Here is a 6,710-nt window from a genome sequence, read left to right as displayed (position 1 = left end):
CAGCATGACCAAAATTAATACTGGAGTGGCTAGAACAGCTGCGTGTAAACGATGGAGATACTAAGAGATAATTTCGGGTTCGGCCACCGTAGGAGTTAGAAAGTAATATTCAGTCGGTTGTCACATACAATTGCACCGCTAGATGGGAAAAATTCTTACACAACGTAGCTTTAAGGACACAGTGAAAAAAATCACTTCACTCGATTTTTAAAGTGAATAAATTAGTGGCCAGGTTGGGTCAGTGGTAGAGCAGGCGCACATATACTGACACATGTACTCAGAGGTTTATGCCTCGATGCAGAGGTCCAGGGTTTGAGTCCGACCTGTGACAATTTCCTGCATCTCTTCCCCCTCTCTCTCCCCTTTCTCACCTAGCTAAAAAGTGAATAAAATAGCTTTATCTACTTACTGGAGTTGCACAACTAACCTAAAGTTACTGAAGTGATTTAAACTTTGTTCTCTCTCCCACCCAGCACTGTCTGTCTTAAAACGTAACTCGCCAAAATGCAACCTAGGGTCTTTTGTGAATGTACCTGAGTCAAACTTTGCATAATTAGGACGGAAGCGGCACTGTTCAGTCAAATGGCCTTTTGAATGGGATTGCTAGGGACACTGCTATGATCACATCAAAATCATTATTTTTAAAACACTAAGATGGCTCAACACAACATGAGACTTTGCCCCAAGTATCACCAGGGGCTCTACACATGAACTCAGCATTGAAAATAATGGTTGTGTACATAAACTCTTTTTGACTGCTGAGATGGACGGCGACCGGAGACACCAACAGCTAAAGTGAGTTGTTAAAACCTTTGTTTTTAGTAAACTCTGTGAACACAAACAATGTTGTCAATGCTGAGTCTGATCCTTTTAGTTTAACATGAAACAGCCCCGAAATCACCAAAACCACCAGACTCTATGTAAATAATCATTTCATTCAAAGTGGACAGAAACAAAATAAAACTATCAAAAGCCGTCTTGGTTCATCTTTCCACTGTTCCAACAATCACCACTCTGGTTTGGTTGAAATAAACCCTTAATTCACCCATTTACATGTGGAGATATGCTGGCTCTATACACGCTAAAAGTCCTGATTATTTACATGGAGTCTGGTGGAAATATGCTGGCTCTATACACGCTAAAAGTCCTGATTATTTACATGGAGTCTGGTGGAAATATGCTGGCTCTATACACGCTAAAAGTAGAGATTATTTACATGGAGTCTGGTGGAAATATGCTGGCTCTATACACGCTAAAAGTACTGATTATTTACATGGAGTCTGGTGGAAATATGCTGGCTCTATACACACTAAAAGTCCTGATTATTTACATGGAGTCTGGTGGAAATATGCTGGCTCTATACACGCTAAAAGTACTGATTATTTACATGGAGTCTGGTGGAAATATGCTGGCTCTATACACGCTAAAAGTAGTGATTATTTACATGGAGTCTGGTGGAAATATGCTGGCTCTATACACGCTAAAAGTCCTGATTATTTACATGGAGTCTGGTGGAAATATGCTGGCTCTATACACGCTAAAAGTCCTGATTATTTACATGGAGTCTGGTGGGTTTGGTGATGGTGATTTCGGGGCTGTTTCATGCTAAACTAAAAGTATTTTTCTCTTTGTTTACACTGAGTTGGCCATTAAAACTCATTCTGAGTGACGTGTGTTGTGATTTTTCTGACATGAAATAATATAACTGCGTCACAAGGTGGCACCACTGTCTCAATCAGCAGCTCTGAGGGAAACAGGAAGTGACACGCTGGTGCATTTAAAGTAATTATTATGAACAGCTGCAGAGTCACTGTAGATTAGAAACTGATGTTTTTAATTGTCAATATTTAAATGTAAACCAGTGTCTTCATTAAAGGCTTTAAAGTGTTAAAATAAGGAAATTTAGATTAAAAGTTTAATGATTTATACATAGTTTACATGAGGAGACATTATTACAGTTTTTTCGATTGCTAAACGACACTGGGCACAACTGAATGTGAATGTGCAAAACTCAAACCACAGTCTACATTATGACGAAGGATAAATTAAAGCTGTGTAACCTCAGGCACTTATATTCTGATTCCAATGCCAAGGGCCAGACATGGAGAGTTTATTGCATTTATCTCATTGAAAAGTCCAATATATTTGATCGTCTAACTGCACTTCGCATTTGTCTAATTGTTCGTGATATTGTAGCTTTTTTCAACATTTGTGTTGCTATTTCCGTTTTTTTTGTCTCTTTTCAAGAGACTCTCTTTTTTTTATAATTTGTCATTTTCCGAAGTTTTTTAAAAAAAAATTGCGCTTTTTTGGCAGTTTTGACTGTTTTTTTTCTTCAAATTTTGTCGTATTGATGTCGACATAAAGTCTGCAAAAAAAGTTCCTTAACCATCATAGAATCTTTTTGGTTTTGCGCACAAGCTTGACAAAATGTATTGTGAACCTAAAGCGGGCCGGAACAACTCTGCGAGGGGCCGGATTTGGTCCGTGGGCCTTAAGTTTGACCCGTGTGCTCTAAACCAGTGTTTCTCAAATGGGGGTACTTTGGAGGACTGCAGGGGGTACGTGAAATGTTTGCAAAAATGCTAATTAAAAAATATGTCATGCATAATTCCTAAAATAATTATACTATGATAATGAATGAATTAAGTGATGTATTGTAAACATTTGAATTGTAGCATTTTAATGTTTTTGCTTAAAAAAGGTTGGTGTTTAGTGAATCTATCACTGCCGGCGCTGTATTGTACAGTCCCTCCAGAAAAATGCGATTATGTGATCGCATAATTCAATGCATAATCAGCCAAAGTCTGCATATTTATGCGGGGGGCGCATTTTTTCAAATACGCCGCACTTTCGCCGCATAAATTGCTGATTTCCGCGCAAAATATGCGGGGCTTGCATGATTTCATAATCCCCGCATTTTCATTGCAAAAAAGTCACATATATCTTATCATAAAGTTGAAAAATGTTGCGTTTACTTCACACAAGAGCAGCCATTTCCCCCTGTTGCCATGGGAACGTTATGAAGTGATGTAATTACGCGACGTGAACATCATCGAAAAGCTGCAAACCCCGCAATGAAGCCATGATGAAACCGCAATTTTTAAAAGTTCCCGCAATTTTTGTAAGTTCCCGCAATTTCATCGAATAAAATTGCATAAATATCCTGCATATTCCATCGCATTTTTTAAGAAAATGTGCCGCATAATCGAAGATTTTTGCCCGCAACAATCACAAAAAAACGGCGCATTTTTCTGGAAGGACTGATTGTACCTCTTTATATAGACTTTTTTTTCTACCAAAAATGTTTTGCGCTGGTCAGGGGGTACTTGGCTTAAAAAGGCTATTCAGAGCGGGTACAATATTGAAAAAAGTTTGAGAACCACTGCTCTAAACTATCCTTCTAAAGCGTATATTCTTTTTGATGATCTCTTAACCGGTGGACTGAAATAAATTACTGAGACGATAAAATAAAATTAAGTACTTTTACTGAACATGCATTACAAACGCATGCAGCCCAGACATGCGGGCCCACCACCCAGACCTCCCCATGTCTCCCAGGTTAGGAGCAAATGCTGAACACTTCAGTCCCTATTTATTTCTCTCTGGGCGTTGTCCTTCCTCTGTGTCCTCAGAATGTGAGGGGGTTATCCCCCATATATATATATATATATATATATATGGGGATGCTTCATGCACCCAGGATGGCACGGCGTCTGTTTATATATATATATATATATATATATATATATATATATATATATATATATATATATATGGGGATGCTTCATGCACCCAGGATGGCAGGGCGTCTGTTCATTCTCCCAATGGGTTGACAGAACCCCCTGTCTTCCTCCTCTTCCCCTTTTTCGTGACCTTTCCTGTGTTCCTGCTTATCTGCACCCTTAATCCATGAAGGTGTAAACTCATTTTATGACTTGAGCTTAACTTTCTGTGCACCACAAACATTCCTTGAACCACTTCCTCTATGATGAACACAGATCTTTTTGCAACGAGCACATACACACAGATAGGCACATGAGACACTTACACTATAACTTGAATAACATGACACCTTTAGGTAAAATACATCTCTAATTAATAGAAATATCTCTTCAATTACCAACAGTCACCTGAACTACACAGTTCACATCTCCTGAAAAACTCATTCACAGCAACACAACTCTTCACACACATTGAGATAACACACACACACATAGATACACACACACACACACATACACACACACACACACACACACACTGTAACTCAGAACACACTGAGAGTAAAGACACTAGCATCAAACACCAATATACAGAAATTAAAAACTTTTAATCTTTACAGTTTGAGTGACTTCACATTACTCAATAGTTTCTTTAAAGAAAAGATATATAGTTTATAATATACCAATTTGTACGTAAGGTAAACAAGAAGGAATGAAAATCAGCAGTTTGCTTCAATATAGTATTTTGTCTCTAGTACTTTATGGAATTACTGGAAATAAACTAAAGGTGCATACCAGTACCAGAGAATAGTGACTAATGCTGCCTCTCTCCAGCATCATGTCCTCTTCATCACACTGGATGTCTTCATCATCTCTAAATAATAATCAATGTGGTGTTTCCATTACTTTCACCTCCATTACTTTCTGAAAAACAGTAAGAATAGTTTTACTATAGTAAAGATATAGTAATTTTCAATGTTTTTTCTTTTTTTTTTTATATATATATGTATATATATATATATATATATAAAAATTATATATATATAATTTTATTTTTATATTAATTTTTATATATATATATATATAATTTTTTTTGGCATTTTAGGCCTGTATCTGTATAGGAGAGGTTAGACTTGAAAGAAGGGGAATGACATGCAGCAAACGGCTGCAGGTCGGAGTCAAACCCGCGGCCACTGCATTGAGGAGTAAACCTCTATATATGGGCGCCTGCTCTACCAGGTGAGCTAACCAGGCGCTCTGTTTTTCACTTTTTTATAGCTGTGTATATAACCTCAGACTTCTTACCTGGACATGTATCTTTGCTCTTTTACCTGTTTCTCTCAAACGGTACAGTGTATAATTAGTTCATTCTTATTTGGTGTTTGTATACAAAAAAAGTCTTTCTGAGCTTTCTCTATGTATATATATATTACCTGCATAAATCCTACCAGAAATACCAGGAGAAGAAGAGAAACAGGCCCTTTTTGGACAGCGTTTGTCCTCACATTTCTTACACAACGTGTGTGTTGAGGCCTGAGGTCAGTTATCAGAGTCAGTCAGTTAGTCAGTTAGTCCATCATGACATCATGTTCGCTTACAAATAACACCTCTTTTTATTTTATATATATATATATATATATATATATATATATATATATGTATGTATGTATGTATTGTAGCTAATGTGACTGTAGGGTAACAGACAGGCACGCAGGAAGAGAGGAAGAAAAGGAGAGGAGAAGAGAAAATGAGGAGAGGGGTAGATAAAGAAAAGAGAAAGAGGGGAGGAAAAAGGAGAATAATAATAATAATAATAATAATAATAATAATAATAAGCTTTATTTGTATAGCACCTTTCATACACAGAGTGCAGCTCAAAGTGATTTACATTTGGAACATTTAACACAATATTAGAGAATAAAATAATAATAAAAATAATACAACTCAAGGCTAGCGCATCATGTTGTTGCAAGTCAATCAATAAATTTTTGTCAAAAATAAACCCAACTCACAATATTCTTCAACCAAACACATGAACACATCTAGAAATAGATTAAAATATAAATGACAACAGTTATACGTCCATTAACAATTCCATCTATTGATGCATATAGTTAGTAACATTCAGTTACACAACACAAGATAAAAAAAGAGGTGTTATTTGTAAGCGAACATGATGTCATGATGGACTAACTGACTAACTGACTGACTCTGATAACTGACCTCAGGACTCAACACACACGTTGTGTAAGAAATGTGAGGACAAACGCTGTCCAAAAAGGGCCTGTTTCTCTTCTTCTCCTGGTATTTCTGGTAGGATTTAGTAAAGGAGGCAGGCCAGGACATGGCTTCACTTGGAAGCTCACTGTGCCTCATGTGAAAGTCAGATTGCCTCCCTGAGCACATTGTTAGAAAAGGCACAATATTCACTACATTTTGATGTAAAAGTAAGAGTTAAAACTGTGGATAGTATCACAAGGCAAAGAGAATTTTGGTTCCGCCTCTTTCCACTCTGTCAGTTGGGCCCTGCCCTCTGAGTCTGAGCATTCCATCCCATACACACCAATGTAAAAATGGCAGAAGGGCATTTTTTCTAAGCCTCAAAGAAGACTGAAGATTTAAAAAAGTACTAATGGGATTTGAAAGTTGAACATCAACCCTGAATGTCTGAAAGATGTGGAACGTTTAAAGGTTCGAATGGATTTCTCTGTGAATGTATGAATGAGTAGCTAGCAGTTGAAAATGTATGAAAATGTATGAAAATGTGTCAACTTTGAACATTCAGTCCATCCGCTTTAATGGGGCATAAATGTCCACTAAACGTTGAATATTTCAGAAATTATGAATGTTATAAATAGATGCGCACCATTCTGAATCAAGCTGAACATTTTGATGTTTGAATGTAGTTTTTATGTTGAAAAATGTGGAAGGGTTATTGTGCAAAAATCTGGCAAAAGAATAAGAATAGAAATGTAGAATAACATA

Source organism: Sander lucioperca, chromosome 15, assembly GCF_008315115.2.
Source record: "Sander lucioperca isolate FBNREF2018 chromosome 15, SLUC_FBN_1.2, whole genome shotgun sequence".
Lineage (NCBI taxonomy): Eukaryota > Metazoa > Chordata > Actinopteri > Perciformes > Percidae > Sander > Sander lucioperca.
The sequence above is the reverse complement of the archived record's forward strand: the minus strand, read 5'-3'. Positions refer to the sequence as shown.